The sequence below is a fragment of the Cynocephalus volans genome, chromosome 13 (assembly GCF_027409185.1).
Source record: "Cynocephalus volans isolate mCynVol1 chromosome 13, mCynVol1.pri, whole genome shotgun sequence".
Lineage (NCBI taxonomy): Eukaryota > Metazoa > Chordata > Mammalia > Dermoptera > Cynocephalidae > Cynocephalus > Cynocephalus volans.
Genome location: NC_084472.1, coordinates 94,946,462 through 94,959,962, shown reverse-complemented (window position 1 = coordinate 94,959,962; position 13,501 = coordinate 94,946,462). Strand labels below are relative to the sequence as shown.

Below are 13,501 nucleotides of genomic sequence, written 5' to 3'. Positions count from 1 at the left end.
GGCATGTGCTCCTCCGGGACCCAGGCACCATCTTGGAAGTGAGTGCACTGGAGAGAGAACAATCCTTCAGCGGAGAGAGTTCCAGACAGGAAGCGTGAATTGACCAAATTTAAGTCCTGAAGTGCCTATTTGCCTGAAAGTAACTGTTTGAATCCAAAACAGACCAAGTTTTCCTGAGGTTGCTATATTACATGCTCTCTGCAAGCGAGAGGAAACAGGGACGTGTGACGCAGCTGGTTTATAAAGAACAGTTCCATTTGAGTCATAATGCACAAGTGTTAAAGCTGCTTCTGTAATCAATAGATGGCTGGGGCTGGAGCAAATGGATTCACCTGAGCAATATTAAGGCATTGAAGCTCAATGTTTAATACTAACAGGTAGGGTACTAGGTCTAATCACCAGCCCCTGAAACACACTAAGGGAGCAGCCCATCTTCAGTACAGGGGGGGTGCACAAAATAATTCCTTTCAGGCCCAGAACACATCGCCACGGTTCTCTGCATCACTTAGGAACTCGGCCACCTCAAAGCAACATGTACTGTTTTGTATCAAGGCTGTACTTTTCAGAAGGAAAAACAGAATTTTTTTTTTTTTTTAAACTCTTTCCTAATACAGTCGACAGGTATTGTGAAGTGAGGCTGATCAAATAGCTGAAAAATGATCTGTAGCTTTTGAATGTCAGGACTTGTGAGAGAAAGAGCTGTGTAAACATAGCATTCAGCACATCAGGGGACTGGCAAGAGGGGACCACCTCTCTCTGCCACACTGTCAATTCCACTTATCTGCCCACAGTCGGCAAAGTGTGCAAGGCAAGGATGGAGAGTAGGCAGCTACCTCTTCCATGGATAAAGAGAGTGACATCGGCACATGGCTCTTCACGGTCCACAAAGTGTTCCCGCAGCCATCTTCCCAGCTGACAGTCCCATGGGACTAACAGGTCACACGATGGTCACCTTCTCCCATCCTTCCTCCCCTTTTAGAGATGTTAAACCAGGTATTTTCAGAGGTTGAGTACTTTGCCCAAAAAACAGAGTTAATAAATAGCAGCAATGAACATTAAACTCAATTCAAATGTGTAATCTCGGTCTCTTTGCACCTTCCTTCCCACAATAATAAAATCACCTAACATTTGTATCTCTAAAGAGCTACAGCCCCCATAACCACCTGGACATGGAGGGTATACATTACTCATGAAGACCCCAAACTTACTCAGTAACTGGGCAACCGTGGGCAAGCCAGAAATAATCTTGGCCTCATTTTCCTCATCTACAAAAACTGATATAACAATAACAATCCATTTCAAATATAATTTTTGGAAACTTTCTAACTCACACACAATTGTTAGTTGCTATGATTTAAATGTCGACAACCTTTTAAGACAAGCTTTATTATCATCCTCACTTTACTAATGAACAAAGTTCAACAACTTGTATCATCCAGCTGAGGGAACTTTCTGGGGTGATGGACACGTTCTACATCTTGATTGGTGTGTTGGTTACACAGATGTGTATTTGTTAAAACTCAGATAATCATACACTTAAGCTAGGTGCATCTCATTTCAGGGTACCTAACTTTATCTCAATTAAAAACGTTTTTCAAAGATCATGTGGCCAGTAAACAACAGAGTGTATTCTGGAACATACCCAGTAATTCACATGGGAACCTACAGATGTTTCTCCTGGTTCTTGTTCTATAATCTGCTTTCTAACTCATCCTTTCTACCCAAATGAAACCCTGAATGTTGACTACACCTACCAATTTCCATATTTGTCTTTGCTATTTACTCGGAATTTTATGTTTTACCGTGGCCTCCTGAATATATTTACTTAGACTCTCCTACGGAAGTAGGTTGCTGGCCACAACCCCATTGGACACTATAGCCACAGACTAAATGCACCAGATGCCTATAGTCCCAAGCCAGCACACCTGTGAATATAAAATATTTCTCAATCTAGGTCAGCATTCCTTCAACAATTTATTGAGCAACTAAATATAAAGCACTATTCTAAATACTCTTGATAGATAAGTGAAAAAAATAAAGCTTTTGTTCTTTTGGATATTGGGTTATATTGTAGAAAATTTTCAGAATTCCATCAAAATGTAAGCTTTTTCATGAAAATCAGTATCCAAGTATGACAGTCAAAACATTAAGTCTAAGTTCCACAACAGTATTGAGCCAATACAGGAAGTACTGTTTCTGTAAAAGTAAATAATTAAAACCAAACCACCATCTATACCCAGTGCCTTTCAAGGGGCACTGTAAAGGGCTGTGCAGTGAGGCTAAGGAAATTATTTGATGTAAAGACTTTGTATGTTTGTTTCTCAATTATATACAGCTAGTTAAAGAAATTACCCGCAAGGTAGCACAGGTTGTTTGAGGAAAATGGGAGTAGACCAGGTGGGCAGGGCAGAGTTTAAAGCTAAAATAAAATCTTTTCCCAAAAGTGCCAAATCATCACGAACAGCTCCTTGTTTAGAACTTTCAGACAGTTGTCATATCTCTTCAAAGTCCACTTGGCTAAAAGGAAATAATTTTCCATCTGAATCATGCCAAGACTAATTGAAAAATGTCATGTGTGTGTAGTTACGCAAGTTGGCACCTCCCCTCGTACTTCCCAGCCTTTATTAAACATCAACTTCCTGTACCCTCTACTTGAAAATGATTGCCTATGTGAGACTCTCCACTGGCTAATAAGAGGTCTTCAAAAGAAGGTCAATGTACGTACACAGCTAACTCATAGCAGCAGCCAAAACCAAGAGCCAACCTCCATAAAAGAACCTACTTTTAAAGCCCTAAGTCTGTACATTCCTCAGAGGACACTTGTTTAATAGAGAACTGATGACCTTTAGAGGTACAAATCATGACTGATATTCTGGTGTGACCATGGCTTTATGGGGGTGTCCGTGTCCCCCCAGTTCTGACACCAAGCCTCACCTGTTTAAATTTCCTTCTGGGATTACCCCCCCCCCCCCCGCCCCACTAATTACCTGCCTCTGTGAAGCTTAAAAAAAAAAACAGGATTCAAGATTTCTATAGAAAAAAATGTTTCAGAAAAACAAATATTAGTCCCTATTCAACATACAAGATCTTGGACTGCTAATTTGTAAAACAGGATACAATCAAATGATTCAAATGATTGTTCTTATACAATTTGATCAGGTCTCTTTAAAAAAGCAGTCTGAAAACTATAAAATACTACAGAAATGGAATATATCATTGTAGTGATCTGTAACTGTCAATTTTCCATTTGTGCTACTAGTCTAAATGGCTTACAACACTTAACGTTCTGTTTTATGTTGTGTGGTTAGAAAATGGAAAAATAATAAACCATAATTCTAAGCTACGCCATCTGAAATTTTACATATCCAAACCACTGCATGACTTTAATCCCATTTCAGCAACGATGTGTAGGAAACCCTAGCAACAGTAACTTATTACTTGTGTTGGCATTAAAACTAGTCAAGTGAGTATCATGCTGAGAATGCAGAGCAGACTGGTAGAAGACCTGGATACTAGTCCTACTTCCATAACTTACTTGCCATAAGACAAACCATTTATCCAAATAGTTCAGGTCCCCAATTTCCTCATGTATAAAACAGAGCTCTCACAACCTGCACAGCCGGGCTCTCGGGGCTGATGTGATAACGGAATGAAAAGTTCCTAATGTCATATTTACAAGTTACTTACATATGGAATTATTATTATTTCACTTTGCTTGAAAGATGAAAATCCAGAATTGCTTTAGTATTTTTAAATACATGAATAGTAACATTTTACAATTGAAACTCATAAATGTGAATGTTTTTGACTAAGTTACATGTTAAAAATTAAAATAGGGGACGTCAGTACCTTAAAATCCACAAGAACATTATAAGTTCTAAGTGATGACTCAATTCTAAGTGCTTTTAGAATGTGCCAATAGCAAACTGGCAACATAATTTGCAGACTTTGGCAAAAATGAAAGTATCTGCTTTGATTTTTTAAAAAAAATACAGTTCAAATATAATAAAATATCAGCAGCTCACTAAACTCAAATTCTAGAGAAAACCAACAGGTGACAAAGCTGGAGTCCAAGAATAAATGATCTCAAATGTTACTGGTATGAACCAATTCTTTCTAAAGAAAAGGGGACATGAGCAACACCTCCACCAAATCTGAGTCTCAGAAATTAAATGAAATGCCTACGTATGAAGCAGAAAAGATCTAAAATGAGACCAAGGAAGGTTATTAGCACCTAATGATCATCTTCTATACACCTGACATTGTAGCAGACTAACCTCAGGAGACAGGTGCCATCCCCAGTGTCCCAGTGAGACGACTGGGGCTCAGAGGTAATGAAGTAACTTACCCAAGGTCACACAGCTAATAGGGAAGATCTCAGACATGAATCCAATTTTGCATAACTGCTAAATATTCTGAATACCCATAACTTTTTTTCCCTCAACTCTATAACAAAGTATGTCTTCAGGGTTTCATAATGGAAGACAGGGTGAGCAAAATCTAGCAAAATGTGGAAATATCTCTTTATTATTCCAAATTGAGTAAAACCAAGAGGAAGGAGAGAAAAAAGCAATACCCAGCAGTGGAGGATGGGAAAAAGGGCAATCATTCAAGATCAGAACAACTTATACTATACAAACAGGAAATAATTTTCACCTGATTATGTATCTACTCTCTACAAGGTTATACATTTTAAATGTTCAGTTTAATAAGCTATAACAGCATTTTCCAACAAAATAGTCATATTTGCAATAAAAAATGGTTTAAAATTTGTCATAAAAAGAGAAATGTAGGATTTTTCCTGTCTCTATTTCCTTTCCATTGACTGGACCCACTCTTCTCATATTGGAATTAAAAGATTTAGTGAATCCCTTTGCATAGTTGCCATTAATATCTCCATAAAGCAACATCAGAAAGCAAAACAGAAATATTTTTAGGCATTTTAAAAAAACCTCAGTACTTCCTGAAGGCATTAAATCAAGTTCAATAACCAGCAATTCTAGTGAACAATCAAAAAGTCTTATAGAAATGCAAAACCTACACAAATTTTATTAAAAGTTATAACAGAAAGAACAATCCTAGACTGAAAAGTCATCTGAATTCCTTTTTAAGTTGTAAATACATATTTCTCTAAACAGAAAACACCCTATCTCCATTCAAGAGAAATTGTCAACCTGCGACTGTCTGCACAAATGGAGAATGTAATAAAATATCACAAGTGGAATTAATTATGTACAAGTATTTTGCACATGGGTATGCTAGACGTTCTGAGAATGGCACTTGATAATGAAACAGTGACTCATGAGGACCAGGAACCGCAGCACCTTCCAGTTCTATAACTCTGCTCCTAATGGCATTGCTTTTCAGGGAGACACAAGACATAGGCTGAGCTGTCTTTGCTCTCTCTGCTTGCTGAGTGTGTAACATTGGATGAGGGTGAGGGCCAGAGGAGAGGTCCAGGAGAAAAGCAGAGAAAAGCAAAAAGCAGAGAAAAGCAATAAAGAAATTAATAGTTCTGGTTTAAATGACTTTCTAGCAGCTGTGAGTAACTGAAAAAAGAATGTCAAATTCTCGTGCCATCAGAGCTCTAGGCTACATCTGGTACAAATAATTATAAAAGTACAAATGGACCCAGCATCATAAGGTTTAGACCCTAACCTCAAGAAGCGTACAAGATGTGGCAAAAAGATATTGAAAAAGGTAACTAAAGAAGATTATTCATGGAATTTAAGTGAAGCCACAGAGTGTAGCGCTGAGTATCTTGCTCCTCAACCCTTTTGGTGAGAAGGAAAAGAGTAATAGTGATTAAGGATAAGGATTCTTAGAGAACTCAGAATGTTAATACAGCCTTACATCTATCAAAACGTGGTCAAGACAGGAGGCAGAATTTCCAATATATGGCACATGTTAACCTGGGAGAATATTTCTAGCAACACAAACACTTACTAACATTTCCAAAACTGCACTTTTCCAAATGGTTGGGTTTTTTTTTAACTGACTCCTAGGAGAACTGAGGCCAAATTCTTTCCATATCTGTGCCCTTCTACCCTGCACAATGTTTGGCACAAAGAAAGTGCTCAATACATGGCTTGAGGCTGATAAAGATCAAACACCATATTCTAACAGCAAGGATTTTTACTCATGCCTTTTATATTACTATTTAACATAATTCTAACCATACACAATGTATAAATAAATTGGTGCTATATATGGGGACTAGACTGAGGATTTAATAAAACAACTGCATTTCTCTTTTTCCTTTTTCTTTTTTTTTTTTTTGGAGGCTGGCAGGTAGGGGGATCTGAACCCTTGACCTTGGTGTTATATAACATTGCACTCTAACCACCTGAGCCAACCAGCCAGCCCTCAAGTGTATTTTTCTTGGTAAATAGGCCCCGGCACGGCTCCATACTTTTTAACCCATTTCTCATTCTCCAATCCTTATTCTATCACTAGCAAGTAGGACTTCGTAATCCTCACTTGAATTAAAGTCTGTTGGGTTACATTAGTAGAAATAGGCAAATATGGTTCAATTCTATAATTTGACTAAGAATATTATGAGATGATTTCAGTGTAGCACTTCACTGTGTAACTTAAGTCACTGTGTAACTTAAAAAAACAAGACTTTATAACACAAGGTGATTGAACCAGTATTCTGGTAAATACAACTCAATCAACCTGACACAGAGGTCAGGGGAAGGGGCAGGTCTGTGTTTGAATGTCATCTCTTAGACTGCTTCTATCTATACTGGCTTCTATTTTTGTTTCATGAAGTTGGCCAAGTGAGCTATGTTTTAAAAGGACATGCAGTTTCGACTGGGTATCATTCACTGTTAACACCCAAAGAATCTATAAGATAAATATAAAAGAAAATTAATTTCTCATTTGTCACTGAACACTGCTAAACACCTCATATGAACTGCTTATCTGAAATAAGGTGAAGAAATACTGATCTTCCCCTCAGGATTAGTATTGGCAAATATCATGCCCAAGTGAAATATTATCAAGTTTCCAATGAACAAAAAGTGTAGAAGTAAGCTAACAACCCAACAGTCAAGATTTAATGAACACTCTCATAAACAGTATTGAAGCCACATGTTTATTTACACAGAATATATTTTTACACCTCCCCTTCCTACTCTTCTGATAAGTATGGATCCTTCCCAGAAGGATTCTTTTCTCAATGCTAATTTAGGACACAAAATTTCCTGAAATGTTTTAGTTAATTGTAGAAGATCAGGGTTGTTATGACTGATTGGCCCTCAAACTTAAACACTAATTTTCTTTTCTTCTGCATCAAGCTCAAAATACAATTTATTTACAAGGTACAAACATTTGTGTTTTTAAAAATGATAATAAGGTCATTTAAGGGCCTAAACACACTTTTCAAAGCACCTTACCTAAGAGACTGATATCTGGTTTTCTCTTATGCTGTGTTCACACTGTGCGGTGCTCTACAGGACCGCCCTTCAGTTCAGCTCAGCACAACCTTTACTGAAACATGAAATCAAGACAACTTCAGGCACAATTACACTAATGTGTAATTACTAATGTGTACACAAGAACATTCTTAATTTAGATTCATATCTAAAGCCTGCTAGTTAAGACTTAAATGCAGTTTATCTTTAATACATTTTTATCACCCTTCAATATGGAGCTCAAACTAAATTCTAAAGAAAACCTACTAGCTTTAATGAACAAATAAGTTTGCTTTATAATCAAAGATTTATACGCAAATATGTACTTCTGAAATGCCTGAAAGCTATTTGCCTAAGTGAAGCACCTCTAGATTCAACCTTGTTTACACTCAGAGTTTGTTAAGCAGACATTTTCTTCTTTGATTGTGACATTTAGATGGCTGGGCAATCACAAATTGCGAATTTCACCCATGGTATATGAAAATAATGTTTTATTGTATCTATCTACATAGTAAAGATCAGCCAAATCTGTCATCCTCAAAATGGAAAAGTTGTTGGTTTTTTTCCCCCATCTTGGGCCAAGTGAACAAGAAAAACTCACACATTAATATCATCATGGAAAACCACCCACATAAAAGAATAATAACTGCTAATTTCAAAGAATATTGAGATCATTTTTAAAAAAATGAAAACTATCATCAGGGCAATTTTTTGTAAAACTTGGTTTAGAAATAAATTTTTAGAAGAAAAAAATCACCAAGTATGGAGATGACTGGTCAAAGCAGGCTTTTCGGAATCAGATTTTAGGCTGGCAGAGGCCATACCATACCATCTTGTCCCTCTTTTCCTGTAGGGTAGGACCACTCATCTTGGGTCACTAGTGCTTACCTCCCCTGTGGGCCTTCATAGGCCCACCTTCCTCCAGGGAAAGTCTGGGGCCATTTTAAAGTGCCCCCAAATACACATACCCTGAACAGCAACTTCATCCTCATGGCTCAAAAGCAGCCCCATGGCTTACTCTTAGGCTCTAAGGATAGACAGTGAGAGAAAGGCACTCAGGCTCTGATGGAAAACACACTCCTTTCAGTGAGCCTTTAAAAGTCCTTGAGGTATACAAGTATTTAAGCTTCCACGGTATAGAAATATAACTCAAGTATAAGACATCCAGAAGGCTTTTTCCCTCTTCAAATAGAAGGGTTTACTCTATGAGGAGCATTGGAAGTTAATTTGGGAAAAAATTCAAGCTACATATACATCTATCTGAACATCAAGAAATATCAACAATTCAGTATGAAACTTCAGTAATGAATACATAAAGAAGAATCTGGCAAAATAATAACACCGCAAATGGACTACTGAAAATAAATGACGGCTGGCTGGTTAGCTCAGTTGGTTAGAGCGTGGTGCTGATAACACCAAGGTCCGGGGTTTGATCCCTGTTATAGGCTAGCTGCCAAAAAAAGAAAGAAAGAAAGAAAGAAAGAAAGAAATGAAATGAATTGTGGGCCTAGCTAGTATAATCACAGAACAGGTTTGAAAGAATCCCTGGGATTTAAAACTTTCTGCTCTGATTTCAAAGAATTTTATTTCTAATATGATACATACCACACATGATTTCTCATCAACAAATGCAATCAGTTTTGCAACAGTCTCTACTCCAGGACATGGAAGTTCTTGTACTGGATTTGATACTACTTTGCCATAAAAAAGAATGAAGTACTGTGTTTCACAGCAACATGAATGAACTTAGAGAAAATCATGTTAAGTGAAATAAGCCAGTCTCAGAAAGAGAAACACTGCATGTCCTCACTCATAAGTAGAAGATAAAAAATAAACAAATAAAAAAAGAAGAAAGATACAACAATCAAGATAATACATTGAACTTTCAAAAGGAGAGAACAGAACTGAGGTTACCAGAGGTGGGAAAGGGGGAGGGGGAGGGAAGTAAAGGAAGAATTGGTAAAGGGCCACAAAAAATGATTACACTGTATAGTACTGAATATATTAATTATCCTGATTTGAGCATCACATATTGCACAAAGGTGATGATATTCAACTCTGCACCCCACAGATACATACAATAAATAAAACATTTTGATAAAATTTTTTTAATTAAAAAAGGAATATAGGTATTGTCAGTACCTGTGACTTTGTCACAAATAGAAACCACGTAAGCCAACATCACAAACTAGGGTTTACATTCTCCCTATTTTGAAATCATGATTGCTTTTAGATCTTGTTATTTAATGAGCTAATAAAGAAGCATAGATATTACTATATCACACATTTGTTTAATGTTTTGATAACTGTATTTCAATATAATCAGGTTTCTTTGAAAAAGATGAATACTAAACTTCAAAAGAAAAGAAATCTAATTCAGAATTTTGGGGAGAAATACTTTTAAAAGCCTTCTACCACAGTCACATATAGTTCTTAAGTTATGATTTAGAAATGTGAAAAAATTGTTTTGAGAAAGTCAACAGATTTAGCAACATTAAAGTACAGAAGTTCTGTAAGTCAAAACCACTATAAACATAGGTATGAGGCAAAATGTGAAAAATATCTGCAATGTGGATGGCAAAAGTTTACTATCAAGTCATAAAAGGCTCTATGAATTAATGGAAAAATACTAATATACCAGGAGAAAAATCTGGCACTACATTCATCTAAAAGGCAGTAAAGATGGAAAATAACTAGCTTTTTGGTGCTCAACATCAACTATAATCAAAGAAATGGAAATTTAAGTATTGAAACAGCACTGTTCACTTATAAAACTGGCAAAAATTATTTTTTCCTTTCAGGGATGATTCTTCATGTTGACAAGAATATAGTAACACAAGCACTCTCAAAGAGTGCTGATGGGAGCGTACTTTGGAAAGCAATTTTGTTTGGAAAGCAAATGGTCAATATGTATCAAGAGACCTCAATTGTATTTCAAGGACTCCATCCTAAGGAAATACTCCCTGTACATAAAGTTTTAAAAAGGATGTTTGTTGCAACAGTGTATGTAGTAATAATAACTAGAAATAAATAAAAAGTTCAGTTGTATGAAAATGGTTAAATAAATTGATACATCTATATAATGTAATAATAGCATGTGACCACTAAAATAATATTTTTGAAGACAATGATATGGGAAATTTTTCATAATATGTTAAGCAGAAAAACCAGCACACAACAGTATATTTGTATAAACTATGTAACTGTAAACATAAATCTATTTATATTATATATATTAACAAGTATAAAGAAAATACAAACTGATTATCACTGAATGATGGGATTATTTAACTCTTACAGTTTTCTGAATCTACCAGTTTTTATACAGCAAGCATGCATTACTTCTGAAATCATAACAAGGCTAGTGACATACTTTCTAACTGCTTAAGTATAATAACTGCAGTTTAGTTTCCAAGAAATACCATAAGAAACTTATCTAGAATTTCATAAATCTATTAAATATTCCAAATGTAACCTTGAGTTACTGACATATAATTAAAAGGTGCAGATCTTCTACCAAGCACTATTTTTTCCACATAAACCTGGTTTTAAAAAGAACAGGTTGGAAAAAGTTGATGCAAGTTACATAAATAAGTCTATTTTAAACTAAATTCCACTCCTAAGGTTTTTTTTTTTTTTTTCCCCTCTTTTCTTTAAGGATAAGCAAATACTTCTAATCTTTTCTTTGTATAACTATAAGTGGATTATAGCACTTAAGAAAAAAATCTAAAAAAGCACTTTCTACACTGTTAAGCACTATACAAACAGGGCATCACTGTTTTAATTTAAATTGTCCGTAATTTCCTGCCCTAATCATGCCTGAAAAAAGTTTGTCAACAGAATTAGAGTTCCAATTATGCAATTCCTCTTAGGGTTATCCATAAACTGTTATCTGGTGTGCAGGGTTAGAAATCTTGATTCTCATTTGATTTTAGAATAGGGTTTTTAGGTAAATGCACACGTATAGGGCAAAAGCCCTGGGGTAGAAGGCCACAGCCCATCTAATCAACTCTAATCACTGCTTAGGTATGGGATTGTATACTTTAATGATTTTAGAGCTAACAGGTGGTTGTCATACCAATCCCGTTAAGAGATTTTAAGAATTGCTGAAGCGAAAGTTGTGGGGAAAAAACGTTTGCTAGGGGCAAGCCGTCTGTTGGGGGAAACTTTAGAGATAATTGTATTTAGATTTTATCATAAGAATTAACTTTTGGTTAAGAAGAGGTCATACTTTGGATAATGAGCCAGTCTGACCAGCTTAGCTTTTCTAATTGCACTTTGGAATGTCACTTTATTTTACTGATATTATTAGTTTCCATTGTTAAGCTATACTTAGCCATAGATAACTTTTGTAACTCTGCCCATGTCCTTGTATCCTTTTGTAACGACTGAATCAACTGATTTTCCTTGTGAAACTTCCTTGTCTTTATGATAAAAGACAGAATCTAACTTTGAATGGGGCTGTACCCAGTTTTCTCTGGGATACAGACCCTTCGGGCTTCTCAACACATTCATGGTGCTTTGAGTAATCCTTTTTTTGTCTCCGTTACACAGTGAAAAGTGTTAACAATCTGGGTGTACTTAGATTCCTTAAAGAGGTCACAGGTTCCCAGGAAGCAATGACTCTCAAGTCTTTTTCACGCCCTCCCTCCTACATTGTCTCTATTCTCCTGGGAATCCACTCCCAACACCTCCATGCCACCCTCCAGCGCTGTGCTTTAGTATGACGACAGCTGAATTCAAACCACCTGACAAAACATGAAAGCTTTAACCCGACCCTCCCCACCCCCCGCCCATTTTGCCTGAGACCGGTTAATTCAAACAAACAAAAACAAACGAAACACACTGATTTCCTTTCTGAGAACACTGACTACTTAAGTAGCATTTTTAAAACGTATGTGAAACCGTGCAGGCTCAATGAGGAATTAACCTCTTTATTCCTACTCTCAAGTGAATTATTCCAAGTCGAAATCAACAAATAACTTGGTAGAAAAGAGTGTGTCTTAAAAAAAAGACAGAAGTATTTAGGTAAGGTAAGCAGACACCTAAGCCCACGGATTGCTACAGTGGCGAGAGGACCTCAGGAGCCACAGCGACCCCATTTGTCCCACGTTCTCAGCACGGCCCGGCGCCAACGGCAGGGCCCTGGAGGGTCAAGTGCCCGGTGGGCGGCTTCCGGCGGAGGGCACAGGCTTGCCAGGCTGCGTAACTGAGTCTGCTGTGTGCCCCCTGGGTCACTTTCAAGGTGACAGCCACGAGGTCCGCCTCCGTCCCTTCCGCAGGAGCTGCGCTCACCCCACGTGAGATCCGCCCCGCGGGGGGCTGTCTCGCCACTTTCTCCCGCACCTTTGGCACCCCGAGCCCCTGGAATACCCGCCCTCCTCCCCGAAAGTCACTCCAGTCCCCGTGTGACGGTCGCCACCCCAAGTTCTCGCTCCACCCTCGCCCGAGATGTGCCCCGCGGCCAGGCTGGGCAGCGGGCACCGACCCGACTCCGCACTTACCGCAGCGCCTCCGGGCCAAGCCGAGACGCCGACGCGGGGGGACGAGCACCCCGAGCCCGGGCGCCCCGGGACCCTGGCCCTGGCCCACTGCGGGGGGCCCGCGGAGCAGCGTCGGCACCTGGGGGCGCGCGGCTCGGCCCCCACCCGCACCCCGGCGGCGGCGGCGGCGGCGGCTGCCAGGCGCGAACCCCGAGTCCCGGCGCCACCGCCTCCCGGGCCGCCAGGGGGTGGAGCGAGGGCGGGGAGTTCGGGAAACTTGGCGAGAGAAGCTCGGCAGCCTCTGCCCGCTCGGCCGCCGCGGCCCCTTCTCAGCGCTCCCGCCCGCGCCCCGCAGCCGGACACAAAAGGCGGGCGGTGTCCCCCAGGGCTGCGCCCCGAGAAACCTGCAAGACGCGAGAGGCCGCACCCCTCGCCCAGCGCCCGCCGCCTCTGCCCGGCGCCCGCGCGCTCCCTGCTCGCGCGCTCCCGCGTCCCAATCCCGAAGCCACGCGCGCTCCCGGGTTCAATGTGGACGCGCCCCACGCCCCCGACGTCCGCCCCGCACGGCGCTGCACCTGTTGCCACTGGCGACGCGGTGCC

At 39.3% G+C, this 13,501-nt stretch overlaps 1 protein-coding gene across 2 annotated transcripts in view; it reads right to left on the bottom strand.

The window, feature by feature from the left end:
• The window catches only part of MTUS1 (microtubule associated scaffold protein 1), a 155,667-nt gene extending 142,658 nt beyond the window's left edge, over window positions 1-13,009 (bottom strand). Inside the window, exon 1 of one of the 2 annotated variants that reach the window (XM_063076522.1) lies at window positions 12,923-13,009. The gene's annotated coding sequence lies outside the window, so the exon portion shown is untranslated. Of the gene's footprint in view, window positions 1-7,400; window positions 7,456-12,922 lie in introns of those variants that run through there. The other variant, XM_063076521.1, reaches the window with a different exon arrangement.
• Window positions 13,010-13,501: the final 492 nt, after the last annotated feature.